General features: G+C 45.3%; 1 protein-coding gene across 1 annotated transcript in view; it reads right to left on the bottom strand.

Moving 5' to 3' along the window:
- ABHD2 (abhydrolase domain containing 2, acylglycerol lipase) overlaps positions 1 to 19,283 on the bottom strand; it is a 133,364-nt gene extending 114,081 nt beyond the window's left edge. The window contains exon 1 of the mRNA XM_063925781.1: positions 18,964 to 19,283. The gene's annotated coding sequence lies outside the window, so the exon portion shown is untranslated. The remainder of the gene's footprint in view (positions 1 to 18,963) is intronic.
- Between the last annotated feature and the right edge of the window lie 828 nt (positions 19,284 to 20,111).

Here is a 20,111-nt window from a genome sequence, read left to right as displayed (position 1 = left end):
AACATAGTGCGTCTAGAAGTCAGAAAAATCACCAAAATGTTATTACTGACACAGGCTAAGCAAAACATACCAGAAAGACTTTTGAAACCAACAGGAGGTGACCCTGAAAGCACCAAATGCTTACAATGCACAAGGTTAAGAATAGGCCTATACTAGCTAATTTTAGTTATGATTGTGTGGGATTAGTTACAGGAGAATATAACTAGCACCATAAAGGACCAGCTAAGCCATGAGAATGTCACATATCTGGTGCATCAGTAACAGGTTGATTTCCCTAAAGCTACTAATTGCAACAGTTCTGCAAAAAAAAAACCCAGTTGCGAGTGAAACCCAGTCTCAAGACAAAACAAACAAATCAAACCGTCATCAAATTGGTCACACTGGAGAAAACAATCAACTGTGTATTACATTTAGAGGCAGGCTGCTTCATATGTTAAGCCATCTAAGCTTTAAACAATTACATACAGACTTTATAAAAGTTCTTTACAGAAATGTAAAAAAAACAAAAACAAACAAATCAAGGCTTAGTTGTGAATAAACAAAATATCCCCATAAACATAACGTAGTTCTAGAGACAATTGTAATTGAGGTTTTGTGAGCCTACAAATTCCCCCACCGCCATCAAATATTATATGCCTGCGGTCCTGATTTTAAGCATACCAAAGCCGTGTACATATTAAGAGAGAAAAGGTGTGAGCCTGGTCGAATTATTACACTACTCATAGTCCCGTGATACTCCCCGAAATTCGATAGTTGTGTACCCTTCCTCTAGATTCCTATCGCTCTTTTGGCTGCTACTCCTGATGGTCCACGGGGGTTTCAAGTTCGCTCCTCTTAATTGCTCTCTGGACCACTCCCATGGGTTTATGGATGTGTGTTCTAAAGGCAGGTGCAGACTCATCGACTGATTGATATTACTACAACGTATAGTGGTCATTTCCCCTCTTTCCCTTCCTGTTAATATTAATACTGTTATAAATCAGATGTCAGCATGACAATGTGTATTTGTATTTTTATATTGACTCAAAAGCTCGGTAACGTATAAATTTCCATTTCAATAAAAATACTTCAGTAAAAAGGAGAGAGAGAGAGAGAGAGAGAGAGAGAGAGAGAGAGAGAGAGAGAGAGAGAGAGAGAGAGAGAGAGAGAGAGAGAGAGAGAGAGAGAGAGAGAGAGAGAGAGAGAGAGAGAGAGAGAGAGATATGGTGGGGGCAGTATGGATAGGACGGGGCTCTGCATCTAGTGGCTGCAAGAGAATGGATAATAATAAATTCTGTAGACCAGAAAATGTTTCCCTCCTGACCATGTACTTATGATACATACTACATAAGACTATACCCATTCAAAGCTTAGAAAATTCTGTCCTAGATTCTGTATTGTAAGTTCCACAGGACCGATGAAAGCAGACCACTGAACTATTTTCCTTCGACTGGAGTTTGCCCAATCTATTGAGGGTAATGATGATATAAATAGGATATTATATCTGACAAAGCCCCCAGACAAGGATACTTGGTTGCTGAATACCTGTCTGTTTTATTTAGCCAAATCTGAATTGAACTAGGACTATCAACGTTATTGCTCATGACACATTTAAAAGATTCAATGATGTATGTGATGTGACTTAAGTGTTCTATAAAATCATGTTATTGTATCATTACTTCTAAAACAATCTGAAGCATATATGAACTGGCACTCAGCGATATGTAATGTAACAGCAATTAGAAGCTTGCTTTAATTTTCTAAATTGCACTGTGTTGTCGCTATGCACCTATTTTGTGGCGTTACCATACCTGAAAACACAGCGTTACACCCACAATAAGGATTGCTATTAGTGAAAGTCTGTAGCCACCGTGAAACCAGCCAGGCATTTAGCCATTAGTGCAAGGACTATAGTTCTATAGGACTATAGTTCTGGAGAAAACTTGCAGATAAACAGCACATATCAGTAATGTGTTAGGCAACATGTATTGGAACATAGCAATGTTCTATAGAAGGGTATTTAGTAAAGAAGTTAATAGTAGTAGAAAAATAATAATACAGAGCGCCGAGGAAGTCCAGGAGACGTTTGAAGCCACTAGGTCTATAAACAATCACCTGGCTGCTCCGGGATCAAGACCATAACTCCAGTGTTTTTGAGATGTCTGGTCCAGCTTTAGGAGAATGCTAATGACACATTCTTGGTACAATAATTATTAAAGTACACCTGTTTACTAGACACAAGGGATGCAGCCATTTTTTGTACTGAACCAACAAACTGAAGAATGTACCCATTTGGAACCAGTCACATAACTGAGTCACTTTGTTTATTCAGAGTTCAATCTTTTAAGTTGATATTCCCAGTATGTATACAGGAAAAATGTACCCTGTAGTTTAGGGGTGGGCAACAGGCGGCCCGCGGGCGGCCCGCGGACCGATCCTGACTGGCCCGCTGTGCCCCACCAGAGTGCAATGACAAGCGGCCCGACAGGCCGCTTGTCATTGCACTACTCTCAGACGCGGCGCCGCTGAGGAAATCCCAGTCACGTCACAGAGTCAGCTGACCGGGATTTCCTCTGTTAGCTGGGCGGCACGGGGAGCGGGCACTGCAGTGACCAGGAGCGGCGGCCTGTGAGGAGGAGATTAAGCGGTGGCCAGTGAGGAGAAGCGGCGGGCAGCGAGCCGGAGCAGGAGAGGCCACATCAGTGGTGACTCCGGCCAGCAGCAGCGCCTATCTTCGGACAGCGGGGATCGTTTGCCACGGTGACAAACAGGTAAACCCCCTGTCCAGCCAACCCCTGGATCAGTGCTTAAGCTGCCATATAGGTTTAGGGGTGGGGAGGGAGGGGAGTTAAAAACTGCAATATGGGTTTAGGGGAGGGGAGGAAAGGGGGGTAGGGACTGTCTGCCTTAATGTGTAAAAATGGGGGATGCTGTCTGCCGTAATGTGTAAAAAGGGGATGCTGTCTGCCGTAATGTGTAAAAAAGGGGGACGATGTCTGCCGTAATGTGTAAAAAGAGCACACTGTCTGCCGTAATGTGTAAAAAGGGGACGCTGTCTGCCGTAATGTGTAAAAAGAGGGACGCTGTCTGCCGTAATGTGTAAAAAGAGGGACGCTGTCTGCCGTAATGTGTAAAAAAGGGCACGCTGTCTGCCGTAATGTGTAAAAAGAGGGACGCTGTCTGCCGTAATGTGTAAAAAGAGGGACGCTGTCTGCCGTACTGTGTAAAAAGAGGGACGCTGTCTGCCGTAATGTGTAAAAAGAGGGACGCTGTCTGCCGTAATGTGTAAAAAAGGGCACGCTGTCTGCCGTAATGTGTAAAAAGAGGGACGCTGTCTGCCGTAATGTGTAAAAAAGGGCACGCTGTCTGCCGTAATGTGTAAAAAGAGGGACGCTGTCTGCCGTAATGTGTAAAAAAGGGCACGCTGTCTGCCGTAATGTGTAAAAAGAGGGACGCTGTCTACCGTAATGTGTAAAAAGAGGGACGCTGTCTGCCGTATTGTGTAAAAAAGGGCACGCTGTCTGCCGTAATGTGTAAAAAGGGGACTCTTTGAGTATTTTGTGTGTGGCCCTCGAATATTCGCTGGAAGTGTTAAGCGGCCCCCCAGCTGAAATAATTGCCCACCCCTGCTGTAGTTGTATCTGTACCTCTAGGTCGAAAAAGTTTTAATGAAAAAATAAATAAAAAAATCACATGATACGCAGCACAGCAAGATGTAATGTAGAAGAGCAATACTGTATGCTCTAGCTGTAAGTGAGCCGTCTTATCTGTACCTGCAAGGTGAGACACTAGTGATCACAGGCAATAGCACCTTCAGATATGTGATGTACCAAGCTCTATTTACAAATCAGGCAGTCCAGCACAGATAAGATTACACTTTACAACTGCAACTGTTGGCAGGTTCGCTTTATAATCAAAGGAAGAAATAACCTATGGCCAAAACCTCCAACATACTGTATAACAGCTGGTCACAAATGATAATAGGACTGGAAATAACACTGTTATAATATAACTTACAATGTTTTATTGACAAGAGCCTTCAATTCATAAGTAAAACTTTCATTTGAAAACATCCTTTAAAAAAATTTTTTACAAAAAATGCTAACTGACTTTTAGCAGACTGGTATTGTCCGAGCAGCAGTTAGTGTTCTACTTACTTGCAGTCTTGTTATTGCATTAAATAAGAATTTACTCACCGGTAATTCTATTTCTCGTAGTCCATAGTGGATGCTGGGTACTCCGTAAGGACCATGGGGAATAGACGGGCTCCGCAGGAGACTGGGCACTCTTTAAAGAAAGATTAGGTACTACATCTGGTGTGCACTGGCTCCTCCCTCTATGCCCCTCCTCCAGACCTCAGTTAGGGAAACTGTGCCCGGAAGAGCTGACATTACTAGGAAAGGATTTGGAATCCAGGGTAAGACTCATACCAGCCACACCAATCACACCGTACAACTTGTGATAACTATACCCAGTTAACAGTATGAACAATAGCTGAGCCTCATTCAACAGATGGCTCAGAACAATAACCCTATAATAAGCAATAACTATATACAAGTATTGCAGAAGTCCGCACTTGGGACGGGCTCCCAGCATCCACTACGGACTACGAGAAATAGAATTACCGGTGAGTAAATTCTTATTTTCTGACGTCCTAGTGGATGCTGGGTTTTCCGTAAGGACCATGGGGATTATACCAAAGCTCCCAAACGGGCGGGAGAGTGCGGATGACTCTGCAGCACCGAATGAGCAAACTCAAGGTCCTCCTCAGCCAGGGTATCAAACTTGTAGAATTTTGCAAACGTGTTTGATCCCGACCAGGTAGCAGCTCGGCAAAGTTGTAAAGCCGAGACCCCTCGGGCAGCCGCCCAAGAAGAGCCCACCTTCCTCGTGGAATGGGCTTTTACTGTTTTAGGATGCGGCAGTCCAGCCGCAGAATGTGCAAGTTGAATCGTGCTACAGATCCAGCGAGCAATAGTCTGCTTAGAAGCAGGAGCACCCAGCTTGTTGGGTGCATGCAGGATAAACAGCGAGTCAGTTTTTCTGACTCTAGCCGTCCTGGAAATATAGATTTTCATGGCCCGGACTACGTCCAGCAACTTGGAATCCTCCAAGTCCCGAGTAGCCGCAGGCACCATAATAGGTTGGTTCAAATGAAACGCTGATACCACCTTAGGGAGAAATTGGGGACGAGTCCTCAATTCTGCCCTGTCCATATGGAAGATCAGATAAGGGCTTTTACATGACAAAGCCGCCAATTCTGACACACGCCTAGCCGAACCCAAGGCCAAAAGCATGACCACTTTCCACGTGAGATACTTCAACTCCAGGTCTGAAGTGGCTCAAACCAATGTGATTTTAGGAAATCCAACACTACGTTGAGATCCCAAGGTGCCACTGGAGGCACAAAAGGGGGCTGAATATGCAGCACTCCCTTAACAAACGTCTGAACTTCAGGCAGTGAAGCCAGTTCTTTTTGAAAGAAAATAGACAGGGCCGAAATCTGGACTTTTATGGTTCCCAATTTTAGGCCCATAGTCACTCCTGACTGTAGGAAGTGCAGAAATCGACCCAGCTGAAATTCCTCTGTTGGGGCCTTCATAGCCTCACACCAAGCAACATATTTTCGCCATATGCGGTGATAATGTTTTGCTGTCACATCCTTCCTAGCTTTTATCAGCGTAGGAATGGCTTCCACCGGAATGCCCTTTTCCATCAGGATCCGGCGTTCAACCGCCATGCCGTCAAACGCAGCCGCGGTAAGTCTTGGAACAGACAGGGCCCCTGCTGTAGCAGGTCCTGTCGGAGCGGCAGAGGCCAAGGGTCCTCCGAGATCATTTCTTGTAGTTCCGGGTACCAAGTTCTTCTTGGCCAATCCGGAACGATGAGTATAGTTCTTACTCCTCTCTTTCTTATTATCCTCAGTACCTTTGGTACGAGAGGAAGAGGAGGGAACACATAAACCGACTGGCACACCCACGGTGTCACTAGAGCGTCCACAGCTATCGCCTGAGGGTCCCTTGACCTGGCGCAATATTTTTTTCGCTTTTTGTTGAGGCGGGACGCCATCATGTCCACCTGTGGCCTTTCCCAACGATTTACTATCAGCTGGAAGACTTCTGGATGAAGTCCCCACTCTCCCGGGTGGAGGTCGTGCCTGCTGAGGAAGTCTGCTTCCCAGTTGTCCACTCCCGGAATGAACACTGCTGACAGTGCTATCACGTGATTCTCCGCCCATCGGAGAATCTTTGTGGCTTCTGCCATTGCCATCCTGCTTCTTGTGCCGCCCTGTCTGTTTACATGGGCGACCGCCGTGATGTTGTCTGACTGAATCAGCACCGGCTGGTTTTGAAGCAGGGGTTTTGCTTGACTTAGGGCATTGTAAATGGCCCTTAGTTCCAGAATATTTATGTGTAGGGAAGTCTCCTGACTCGACCATTGTCCTTGGATGTTTCTTCCCTGAATGACTGCCCCCCAACCTCGGAGGCTTGCATCCGTGGTCACCAGGACCCAGTCCTGAATGCCGAATCTGCGGCCCTCGAGAAGATGAGCACTCTGCAGCCACCACAGCAGAGACACCCTGGCCCTCGGGGACAGGGTGATCAACCGATGCATCTGAAGAAGCGATCCGGACCACTTGTCTAACAGATCCCACTGAAAGATCCTTGCATGGAACCTGCCGAAGGGAATCGCTTCGTAAGAAGCTACCATCTTTCCCAGGACTCGCGTGCAGTGATGCACCGACACCTGTTTTGGTTTCAGGAGGTCTCTGACCAGAGATGACAACTCCTTGGCCTTCTCCTCCGGGAGAAACACCTTCTTCTGTTCTGTGTCCAGAATCATACCAAAGAACAGCAGACGCGTCGTAGGAACCAGCTGCGACTTTGGGATATTCAGAATCCAGCCGTGCTGTTGTAGCACTTCCTGAGATAATGCTACTCCAACCAACAATTGCTCCATGGACCTCGCCTTTATAAGGAGATCGTCCAAGTACGGGATAATTATAACACCCTTCTTTCGAAGGAGTATCATCATTTCGGCCATTACCTTGGTAAACCCTCGGTGCCGTGGACAGACCAAACGGCAACGTCTGGAATTGGTAATGGCAGTCCTGTACCACAAATCAGAGGTACTCCTGGTGAGGTGGGTAAATGGGGACATGTAGGTAAGCATCCTTGATGTCCAGTGATACCATAAAATCCCCCTCTTCCAGGCTTGCAATAACCGCCCTTAGCGATTCCATTTTGAACTTGAACTTCCTTATAGAAGTGTTCAAGGATTTCAAATTTAGAATGGGTCTCACCGAACCGTCTGGTTTCGGTACCACAAACATTGTGGAATAGTAACCCCGTCCCTGTTGAAGGAGGGGAACTTTGATTATCACCTGCTGGAGGTACAGCTTGTGAATTGCCGCCAGTACTACCTCCCTTTCCTTGGGAGTAGCTGGCAAGGCTGATTTGAGGTAACGGCGAGGGGGAGACGTCTCGAATTCCAGCTTGTATCCCTGAGATACCACTTGTAGAACCCAGAGATCCACCTGTGAGCGAACCCACTGGTCGCTGAAGTTCCGGAGACGGGCCCCCACCGCACCTGGCTCCACCTGTGGAGCCCCAGCGTCATGCTGTGGACTTAGTGGAAGCAGGGGAGGATTTTTGTTCCTGGGAACTGGCTGACTGGTGCAGCTTTTTCCCTCTACCCCTGCCTCTGGGCAGAAAGGACGCGCCTCTGACCCGCTTGCCTTTCTGGGTCCGAAAGGACTGTACTTGATAATACGGTGCTTTCTTAGGCTGTGAGGGAACCTGAGGTAAAAAGGTCGACTTCCCAGCTGTTGCTGTGGACACGAGGTCCGAGAGACCGTCCCCAAACAATTCCTCACCCTTATAAGGCAAAACTTCCATGTGCCTTTTAGAATCAGCATCACCTGTCCACTGCCGAGTCCATAATACTCTCCTGGCAGAAATGGACATTGCATTAATTCTAGATGCCAGCCGGCAAATGTCCCTCTGTGCATCCCTCATATATAAGACTACGTCTTTAATATGCTCTAGGGTTAGCAAAATAGTATCCTTGTCAAGAGAATTAATGTTATCTGACAGGGAATCAGACCATGCTGCTGCAGCACTACACATCCATGCTGAAGCAATAGCAGGTCGCAGTATAGTACCTGAGTGTGTATACACAGACTTCAGGATAGCCTCCTGCTTTCTATCTGCAGGCTCCTTTAAGGCGGCCGTATCCTGAGACGGCAGTGCCACCTTTTTTGATAAGCGTGTGAGCGCCTTGTCCACCCTAGGGGATGTCTCCCAGCGTAACCTATCCGTTGGCGGGAAAGGGTACGCCATTAGTAACCGCTTAGAAATCACTAGCTTCTTATCTGGGGAACACCACGCTTCTTCACACAATTCATTTAACTCATCAGATGGGGGAAAAGTCACTGGCTGCTTTTTCTCCCCAAACATAATACCTTTTTTTGTAGTAACCGGGTTAATGTCAGAAATGTGCAACACATTTTTCATTGCCGTAATCATGCATCGGATGGCCCTTGTGGATTGTACATTTGTCTCATCCTCGTCGACACTGGAGTCAGACTCCGTGTCGACATCTGTGTCTGCCATCTGAGGTAGCGGGCGTTTTTGAGCCCCTGATGGCCTCTGAGACGCTTGGGCAGACGCGGGCTGAGATGCCGGCTGTCCCAAAGCTGTTACGTCATCGAACCTTTTATGCAAGGAGTTGACACTGTCGGTTAATACCTTCCACATATCCATCCACTCTGGTGTCGGCCCCGCAGGGGGCGACATCACACTTATCGGCTCCTGCTCCGCCTCCACGTAAGCGTCCTCATCAAACATGTCGACACACCCTTCAGCGGCGGGCTTCTCCCGCTTTTTTAATAATAATTATGGCTGGGGATTAGGCACATATACAGTTTTGAACTGTATTATGTGCATTTTGCCACTTAAGGTATACTAATTGCAGCCCAGGGCCCCCCCCCCCCCCCCCAGCGCCCTGCACCCACCAGTGACCGGAGCGTGTGGTGTGCTGTGGGAGCAATGGCGCACAGCTGCAGTGCTGTGCGCTACCTTATTGAAGACCGGAGTCTTCAGCCGCCGATTTTCTCCGGAATCTTCCGTCTTCTGGCTCTGCAAGGGGGACGGCGGCGCGGCTCCGGGAACGGACGATCGAGGTCGGGCCCTGTGTTCGATCCCTCTGGAGCTAATGGTGTCCAGCTAGCTGCAAGCAGGTAGGTTTGCTTCTCTCCCCTAAGTCCCACGTAGCAGTGAGTCTGTTGCCAGCAGATCTCGCTGAAAATAAAAAACCTAACAAATACTTTCTTTTTAGTGAACTCAGGAGAGCCCACTAAGTGCATCCAGCTCTGGCCGGGCACAGATTCTAACTGAGGTCTGGAGGAGGGGCATAGAGGGAGGAGCCAGTGCACACCAGATGTAGTACCTAATCTTTCTTTAAAGAGTGCACAGTCTCCTGCGGAGCCCATCTATTCCCCATGGTCCTTACGGAGTACCCAGCATCCACTAGGACGTCAGAGAAAAATAAATGAAATGACCATTCTGAAAAGAGTTAAGACAGCACTTTTATAGTCTAGAGCAGGTCTGGCCAACTCTCCAGCTGTTGTGAAACTACAAGTTCAAACATACTCTCCCATCAGCCAGCTGTAAAGCATGCTGAGACTTGTAGTTTCACAACAGCTGGAAAGCTACAAGTTGGCCAGGCCTAATCTAACCTACTGCCAGACCATCATTCATGTAATTTTGTCAGTTTTTCCCTAAACACTTAAATCTTATTTAGGTCTTCCATGGGGAATGTTTTCATTACATGATTATTGTCATACATGTCAATGTTTTTATTATACTGGAGTAAATGTACTACAGTGCACTTCTCCATATAAAATGTGCCTGAAAGACACAAAAAAGGTTGACCCATGGAAACAATGAGGTGGCTTTGTTTCGAAGGGCAAACACACGTGCTCTGGGCCTAATTCTGAGTTGATCGCAGCAGCAAATTTGTTAGCAGTTTGGCAAAACCATGTGCACTGCAGGGGGGACAGATATAACATGTGCAGAGAGAGTTATATTTGGGTGGGGTGTGTTCAAACTGAAATCTAAATTGCAGTGTAAAAATAAAGAAGCCAGTATTTACTCTGCACAGAAACAAAATAACCCACCCAAATCTAACTCTCTCTGCACATGTTATATCTGTCCCCCCTGCAGTGCACATGGTTTTGCCCAACTGCTAACAAATTTGCTGCTGCGATCAACTCAGAATTACCCCCTCTGTGTCTTCAAGTATGAAGACAGCCCTCCCATGACAACAGAAAATGTTACATCATAAAGATGTTCACTTCGGACAAGTTTTTTATTTTCCCATTTTGGGTTCATATTATATCAATTGGGAATCAGACATTAAATAGAGCTGGGGACACTCTGAGGGTGATTCAATTAAGTGCCCGGGAACTATTCAATTAATTCTTCTTGCATCTATCGTGAGGTGCGAACATAAATCCACACTAAGTAGATCTGGTCATGCACTTACCATGGGAGAAGATGCTTAACACGGCTGATTTTTTGCATTCTCGCAGGAATTGAATAGCCTAGGTGCTAAGTTCCTGCATAACAACTGAATCACCCCCTCTGTCTTTACAAATGGCAAAGTATTGTAGGTGCTTTATTTTTTGCACTTATTGAATTGAATGTGTAATATTGGTCTAATACAGTGGTTCACAAACTCAGTCCTCAGCCCCCAAGCACTTGACGTTTACCAGGTCACCCCGCAGGTGCACAGGTGTACTTATTACTCACTGACACATGTGGACCTAGTTACGTCACTTGTGACTCTGTGAGGAGAGCTGAACAACATGAACTGTTTGGGGTCCTGAGGACAGAGTCTGAAAACGGGATGCGGTCAAGATGCCGCCGGCCGGAATCCCGGCGGTCGAAATACCGACCGCCACAATCCCGACATATTCTCCCTCCGTGGGTGTCCACGACACCCATAGAGGGAGAATATAATAGTGTGCCGAGCATAGCGAGGCACCGTGCCCGCAGCGTGGTGAGCGAAGCGAGCCCGCAAGGGGCTGCGTTCCGCTCGCCACCCCTGTCGGGATTGTGTGGTCGGGATTCCAGCGTCGGTATTTCGACCGCCGGGTTTCCGGCCGGCGGCATTTAGTACTGATCCCCTGAAAACCTATGGTCTAAGATGATATCTACTTTATTTGAAAGCCATTTTTCAAATTGTATTAAATCTATTTTATAGCAGCTGTATGTTTATAATTTATCTTATTGTCTATTTGAGTGCTGCTTATTGAACCTTGGTCATGTTATTTATCCTTCTGCCATTTAGCGTTTACTTTCTGCAAGACAATGAGAGACGCACGAGACTGGACTGGAGGTATTATGAGTTATAGACGCCTGTACATGCACTGACTGCATCACTGACATTGATAAGTCTTTATTTTGAAGATTTCTATGGACACAAATTCCAGGCAAAATGGTCTCCGACATAGCCCTGGTACCAAGAAAATGCTCTGCACTGCATTACAGAATCTGTTGCAGTTAGAAGCAAGCCATCCGACCGATGTTACGCCATAGTTCTACCCACCACAATATTCAGTGTGAATACGGTTTTATACACATACGTTTTTGGGACAATGCTACTCATACAGGTTACAGGAAATCTAGGAACATTCATAACGTTTAAAAACAGCCCTAAACCTCAAAACAAGAAATATCCCATGTCACTTGAAAATAAAAGGTCTAAACTAGAAAGTATTCCTCAAAGTAGTGGAGAATTTAAAATATAAAGAATAATAGGTGCAGCAGAACATAGAGTAATAGGCTGCACAGGAAACACAAGTGGTCAATATTTACAAAAGGAAAAGAATGTGGAAGTAGAGATAACATACAGTTTGCAGAGGAATAAGCTAAAACAAAATATGTGAATGACGCAGGAGCAGTTGGGGTTCAAAAAGAACAAAGAATGAAAGGTGTATTGATACATTCATCACTGGTGAGGCACTAATCATTTTAATGAAAACCAATCTGCAAACTGTAAAAATAGAAAGACATGCGGATTTGGAATATAAACATCTATACCACTAGAGATACTTACTGTGGTCTTTTAAAATGGGAATTTAATTTAAAAAAAAAAATTACAGAAAATAAAAGGTAACATCTACCCAAGCAGTGTATAATTATTTTTTTCAATTATTGCTGGCTGTACAACAGGTGTGCTAGCTGGGTTCAACCAGCCGTAAACATTGCTAACTGCACTGCACGTAGAATGCCACCGTTTCACCTAATGTATATGAACCCTTAACGAAGCATCATGAGGAGGAGTACTAGTACAAGTATAGATACAATCCTGGAAGAATGTGATTGCCATTTACTGGATTGCTAAGCGTCTGGTAAACATCAGAAATAAAAAGTTGAAAAGTTTGCAGTAATTCCGAAGGTTTTTTCTTTCCCTGTGTAAACCAGGTTGGGGAGGGGGGGGGGGGGGGGGGGAAGGAGCCAGTCGTGAGCCTCTCCTAGCTAATAACAACTAAGAATAGCTTGTGGTTAGGACCATAGAAGAGATACACAAAATATGCAAATCTGATATAGAAGTGCTCATACAGTAAGTATTATAGGATGTCTACATGTTCATGAACTTGTAGTTTTGATTTGTGCCCAGCTATAGAGCATACTTGCCTACGTTTCATACAGCTCTACCAGAATTTGCGGGGAAGTATACTGTAAACAGGCCAGTAGGACAAAATACAGGATGATGCTAATTTTGTCATCACATCTTTGCATCACCCCATCATGTCCCCACAGGTTGGGTACAATATCCCTAGCGCTCAGCATGCTGATGGTCAGAATCCTGGCAGCAGAATACAGCTGTTCAAAATACCAACGGATTTTGGCAAGTATTGTAACCCTATTCTAAATTGTAACCATCCCCTCCTGTAGCCTAACCCTGGCCGTACTCTCACGCAGCCTAACCCTAACAATCCCCATAGTGCCTAACCCCATTATTTACCTTTTCTGGTGCCAGGATTCTGACCATCGGGATATTGACTACATCCCTGTCCCCACAGTCCTTGCAGGAAGGTTAGTGCCTTTGCTGCAGAATTACCTGCTTGGGAGTCTGATAAGCTGCACTTCATCCTCCTCCTCCTTTATTTATATGGCATCACAAGGGTTCTGCAATGCCTAACAAAGGGGGTAATTCCAAGTTGATCGCAGCAGGAAATTTTTTAGCAGTTGGGCGAAACCAGGTGCACTGCAGGGGGGCAGATATAACATGTGCAGAGAGAGTTAGATTTGGGTGGGTTATTTTGTTTCTGTGCAGGGTAAATACTGGCTGCTTTATTTTTACACTGCAATTTAGATTGCAGATTGAACACACCCCACCCAAATCTAACTCTCTCTGCACATGTTATATCTGCCCCCCCTGCAGTGCACATGGTTTTGGCCAACTGCTAACAAAGTTCCTGCTGCGATCAACTTGGAATTACCCCCAAAGTACATAAACATGTGCGCAAAACAAGAAAACAATGACTTACAGTACAAGACACTGCAGGGCAAGTACATGGCTTATAAACATTGCTGAATCAGCGGTCATAAACAAATAAGCAGCAGGGTGGCAGAAACCAAAAGTTAGGTGCAGTTTTAAGGAGTAGATGATACAGTAGTAAGGGAAGGAAAAGCACCATGAGGGAAGAGGGCCCAGCTTGAGAGAGCTAACATTCTAAAGTGGAGGGGCAGACAGATAGGGGTGACAGAGATGGGTTAGAGTCCAGTAATGGGGAACCTTGGCACTCCAGCTGTTGTTGAACTACACATCCCAGCATGCCCTGCTACAGTTTTGCTAATTGGCCATGCTAAAACTGTAGCAGGGCATGCTGGGATGTGTAGTTCAACAACAGCTGGAGTGCCAAGGTTCCCCATTACTGGGTTAGACAGTAAGCATGGAACAGGGAATTAAGATGAGAGATGACTGGGTTTGATGAAGAAATGGGTCTTGAGAGACAGTCTGAAGAAAGGTGGAGAGTCTGATAAGGAGAGGGAGAGAGTTACAAAAGTAGGAAGCAGTACAGACAAAATCTCAGAGGCGGGCGTAAGAGAAAGTAATCAGTCGGCAACAGAGAGGCTGCATTCATTTGTGGAGCAAAGAGGGCAGGCGGGAGTGTGGAGGGAGATAAAGTCAGATGTACAGTAAATGGGAGAGGACTGGATGAGGGTTTGTTGGTGTGAGAAGCTTGAATTGGGTTCAAAAGGGGAAGGAGAGCAGTGTAGGGCTTACAGGAGATGTGAGGCAGATGTAGTAAGTTTAAAGAGGAAGATGAGTCGGCCAGCCGCACTGAAAACAGATTGGAGTGGAGAGAGGTGGAAGTCAGGGAAGCCAAAACGGAGGAGATTACAGTAGTCCAATCTAGAGATGACCAGTGAGTGGATGAGGGTCTTGTATCATCATGGGTGAGAGAGTGTCTGATCCTAGAAATATTTCTGAGATGGAGACAGCAGGACTGCAAAAGGTAATTAATGTGTGGTTTGAAGGAGAGGAAGGAGTCAAGGATAACTCAGAGACAGCGCACTTGGGGGCTAGAAGAGATGGTGGTGCTGCCAATAGATCATGAAATTGTGGGAGGTGAGGTTATGCGGGAGATTGGCTATGCCAATATAGTACACTAGCCTAAGCATAGAAACAAATGTACGCACTAACTTCTCACACCCAGTTCTCAGTTTTGTACCTGAACTCCACATTTAAAATTACTGTATGCCGAAGAACATAATTTTATAAATAATATTTTTTCAGCTTGACGCAAGCGCCTTATTCATGTAGAGAAAGCAGCACTGGTGATATTTATTTTTAGTCTTAAAGTAGATTGGTTGATAAATCTGACACCTCTTTGTCACTTGTTTGTTAAAGACGTCTCCCTCATTCACTCTCTCTGCCCTCTATGCCAACCCTGTCTAACCCCCTTTAGGCTTTAAGCTCTCACGGGCAGGGCCCTCTACCCTCTTGTGGCTTACCCTCACTCACTTATATCATCATCTTCTCCCCACTGCTCACAGTGGCACCAAGCGTATGGGGTCAACAGCAGGCGATGCTTCTGTGGGTATGACTATGTATGACACAACGATTACATAGGATGTATCCCATGTTCTGTAAGTCTAGCATTATTTTTTCTTATAGTTTTGTTTGCACTGTTTCTACTTATAGACTCTGTAAAGCAAAGTGGTACCATGTGGTACCATATAAATAAAGGAAAGTTATAATATTACCTCTATGTCATTCGTACATGTTGCCAATGGCACCAGATGAAGGGCTTTCAGCAAAGAAAGTATGGATTTTAGATGAGCAATAGGTTACAAAGGGGCTTTCTGAGGCAAAACTGCTGCAGATGATAGAGAGGCATCAAAGTCTTTTATTCCTCTTTCTTGTCAGTCAAGCAGACAAGCCATGTATGAGATGTGTTTATGTATACCTGTGGTAACAACAGGCAAGTAGTCCTCTGGGCATAGCATGGGACTGAGAGTCCACAATGACATAGCAATAAGTATAGAGTTATGCAACACCGCTAGCAAGAAACATGAAACCTACTCTAATGTTAGAAACCTGGTGTGAGGAATGGTTGCTGAAACCAACATTACCTATGGAAATAATAGTAGCAAAACTAATCATTTATATACCTTGATAAACCATCATCTGACTGTCACACTGGTAAAGAAATCTTACAGGTAAATGTGATTTTATTTGGTTATTTATTGAAATGTTCTGCAACTTTTTACTTACCTCTGCCCAAGGCTCAAGGGAATACATACGAATTACCAGTGACCAAGATGACGGCCGCCAGTATGCAGACATCGGCATCCCAGCCACCAGTATGCCGGCAGCAGAGCGAGCGGGACTCGGCATAGGTTATATTCTCCCTCTATGGGTGTCGTGGAAACCCATAGAGGGCTAAAATGCTGTGCCGGCGGTATTCAGGCGCCTGCATTTCACCGCGAATCAGGATCCCGGCATCGGTATTCTGACAGTCGGGATCCTGAGTAGCGGTATGCTAACTGCTTCCTGGCTCAAGAACCTTTACTTCAACAATTACTATAACAAAGGTGTAGCAGACAGGTGCAATAGTCTTCTAAAAGAAAATATGAAGCATTGAAACATGCTTAGGATACACAAAACACGGTCCTAAATCTGGAAAAAAGCTCATATATTGACTTGTTAAGAATAAGAACGTGGAGACCGATGGTCAACATGGATCTCAATTGCTAAGATATTCTATACAGCATGTCTATGTGGTAAGGTTTACTTCTATTTTTAATTCATGGATGAATGCTGTAGACAGTAGTGTGGTGTTGTGGCAAAGACAAATACAAATATTATGGTTAACAAAACCTGCTGCAAAAAAACAAAACAAAGTTCCTCTTTGGTTGCTTTCCCAAAGTCATTTTCATATAACCACAAACACACTCTCCTCTGTCTCTCTCTATATAGCTCTAGTAGTGTCACTACAGATGATTTAATGTGACAAATACATTAGGCAACAGACTAGAAGTTCGCAGCAGCAGATAACTATAGTACACAAGATCCCTCCTATGAGTCATGGATTACTGTACATTGTGTTTAGTCATATATAAAAATATAACAAACTCCCATACAAGGTTAAAGCATACCATCAAATCTATAATTACCAAGCAAATAGGACACAAATCATGAATTAGTAGAAAATGGGGTTCCTGATAAATTGGGCATAAAGAGAGGGTTTGCAAACTGATCATATATCCAATAGTTGAGAACTAAAATTAACTGAAGGTTAAAAAGTTATTTAAAATACTGTAATATTGTTCTAACAAGCTGATGGGAGTAGGTCTATATACAGGATAAACGGGATACGGTCGTTAGGTCGACACAGCTTAGGTCGACAACTGAAGGTCGACATGCAAAAGGTCGACATGGTCATTAGGTTGACATGAGTTTTGCACATTTTATTTTTTGGATTTTTTTCATACGTAACGATCCACGTGGACTACGATTGGAACGGTAACCTGTGCCGAGTGAAGCAGTAGCAGAGCGAGGCACCTTGCCCGAAGCACGGCGAGCGAAGCGAGGGGACACGGTGCACTAATTGGGGTCCCCCGTCACTTTACGAAGAAAACGACACCAAAAAAAGTTTTTAAAAAAAACCACGTCGTCCTTTTGACCTGTTGACCTAGAACATGTCGACCTAATGACCATGTCGACCTACGTTGTGTCTACCCAACGACCCATACCCGGATAAACACGAGCATTCTCATAGGTTTGTCCCAACATAAGCATAATTCAGGAACTTCAAATTAGTATGAAATAACAACAACAGAAAGGTTTCAATTCTCCACTAATTTGAATGTTAACACTTAAAGGGCCACTAAAACCACAAAAGGTAATTTTTCTACACTAAATTTATTTTATATCATAGTTCTAACTCAGTAGGAGAAGCTCTTATTTTAGTTTTAGGACACTTGGTATTGCCTTTAAAACTCAAAAAGCGGAGACTGAAATCATTCGGCCCTGCAGGGGTGGATCAACACTTTTTGTTGAAGGAGTGTGCTTTGCTTTCCTTCACCTCAGGTTGCTTCTGTAAACCCTCCCGATTACATGAACTCAGCTCACCCTTTCCACCCTGCTGGTTATGTGACCCCGCTCCCTCAATGGCAAATGCAGTTTTATTGAAAATCTCACCCTCTGCTGCTCAAAATCACTTTCAATGCCAGAAACATAGGGGTCAATTCAATAACATGTAATCTTACAATGCATGTTCTGGCATGAGGTACAGGAAATGAGAAGTGCACACATTCCCATGGTAGCCTAATATTGTGCATTTTCCTGCGCACTACTATTGGTTGCAAGGAAAGTTGCACAACATAAGCTTCAATTAACGGGGGTCCAAAGGAGCAAATCAATTGATTTGGGAAAACCCATTAATTACCGCGCTTTCACGGCCAAACCCTACTGAAGTTCCCCGCAGACTTTTCACACGTTTCTGCTCACCACCTCAGGAGGCTGCAAGCAGGAATGTGTGCGCCTTCAACATTCGCGCCCGACCAGAGCAACTGAATTGAAATGCTCCACTGGACACCAATTAATTAACGCCGAGTGTAAAACAATTGAATTCTCCGCCACGAATGAGTTACGTAGGATGCTGGAGGTCGTAAAACATCAGCAACAGTAACTGAACTACCCCCTTAGCTAGCATGGGACCGATGTAGTTACAGGTGTGATGTTCAGCTGCGCACATACTTGCCTGGTATAATAGGCTGAACATCGCCAGATTTAAAGCAAACCTAAATGGCGCTGTGATGGAGTCAGTCCCCCACTCTCCTTGCAATCACACCTGATATATATTTCTGCTTAATAAGTATGCAAACTTGTCACAGCGTGGAGAAGGCAACCTAAAGCAGTAACCAGCTCCAGGTAAGTGCGAGACAATAAGAATGACAGACACAGCCAGTAATAAACATGTCAGAAGCTCAGTAATACTCAGTGTGGCTTTACCCGCCCTGTCTCACTCCTGCCAATCTCCTGGGGGCAGAATCATCCTGACAGAGTCAGGTTTGATTTGACATATCACAACAGATGTACAGCTACCTGGTGACCACATGCCATTCCGCCCCACAGTTACCTTACACCTCAGTGATGGGCAACAAGCGGCCCAGCACACATACAAGGAGGCTGCTTGATACAAGGAGGCAGAATCATTTGGAAACCTCCATTGTTCAGTCTGCTTCCTAGTAATGTGACACTGACAGGAGCATGCTGCTGCCCACACTGCTCTGCATTGTCTGAGCTGCGTGGAAACATTGAACCTGCAACAGTTGAGTCAAATCCACCTTATAATCGCACCTACAGTGAGCGAGGCGGCGTCACACAGGACATCTCATAACAACACACATCATGTATGCACACTGCATGGCCAGCAGGCCGGAGCGGCGACCCTCTCACCTCACTGCTGCCCCATCAGTAGTAGAAACCGACATCCACACACCAGGCTACTGCTGCTGCTGCTACCACTGCCGCCCAAGCTCAGCACCTTCCACCTCTCAGTCCCTTGACAACAGTTACTTCCCTGTCAACCCAGCTGCCGCTGTCTCTTTCACTCTATTGGACAAACAAACTGTCTATCACGCAAAGCTGCTGGGTATTGGCCAAAGTCCGTAGAGCATACTATTGGCTGGAACGGCCTGAGTTGAGAAGTGAGTGAGTCACCCGGAGTAACGGCGCTCACTGCGTTGTGAGTGGCTGAAGGGCGTGCTAATCAAATATTACGTAAACCCTGCTGGGTGGACACGTGAAGCGTGTGTGTCTGCCTGGCGCGGTCCGACCTGGAGCTGGAGGATTCGGAGAGAGAGCGTGCTTCCGCGTCCTTGTGCTTCTGTGACTGCTGTGTGCTGCTGCTGGGTGTCTGGATGATTGATTGACAATGTATTGGCTGGCAGTCAATAGTTCGACTCTATGTGGTCGACATGACATTAGTCGACACTTATTTTGGTTTTTAAAGTTTTATCAACGTTATTATTCTTTTTTTTTATAGGGCGCCACAGGGGTTCCGCAGCGCCCAATTACAGAGTACATAAACAAATCATCAAAACAGGAAAACACAACTTACAGTTGAAGAAAATACTGGGTAAATAAACATAGCAACATCAACAGATGACACTAAAATAAGTATCAGGTGGCAGAAGACTGATGGATTTGGTGCAGATGAACATTATTAAAATAAGAAAAAGAATAAGCACATGAGGGAACTGTGTCACCCCTGTCTGTCTACCCCTCCCCTTTAGAATGTAAGCTTTCACGAGTAGGGCCCTTTTCCCTCGTGCTTATCCCTTTTTTTATTTTAAGGACCCTATTCGTGAGCGCTTACATTTTAAAAGGGAGGGGTAGACAGACAGGGGTGACACGGGGTAAACAGAGTGTGGAACAGGGTTAGGATGAGATTTGGCTGGGTTTGGTAAAGAAGTGGGTCTTGAGAGCCCGTTTGAAGTTTAGGTGGAGCGTCTAATACCCCTTTTACACCGCCAGCATATAACATGGGTTATTGCACATGAGTGTGCATAACCTGTGTTGCTGCTCTGTGTAAAGGGCAGAGT

This window comes from Pseudophryne corroboree, chromosome 6 (assembly GCF_028390025.1).
Source record: "Pseudophryne corroboree isolate aPseCor3 chromosome 6, aPseCor3.hap2, whole genome shotgun sequence".
NCBI lineage: Eukaryota > Metazoa > Chordata > Amphibia > Anura > Myobatrachidae > Pseudophryne > Pseudophryne corroboree.
Note: the sequence above shows the minus strand (reverse complement) of the source record. Positions and strands in the feature narration are given on the sequence as shown.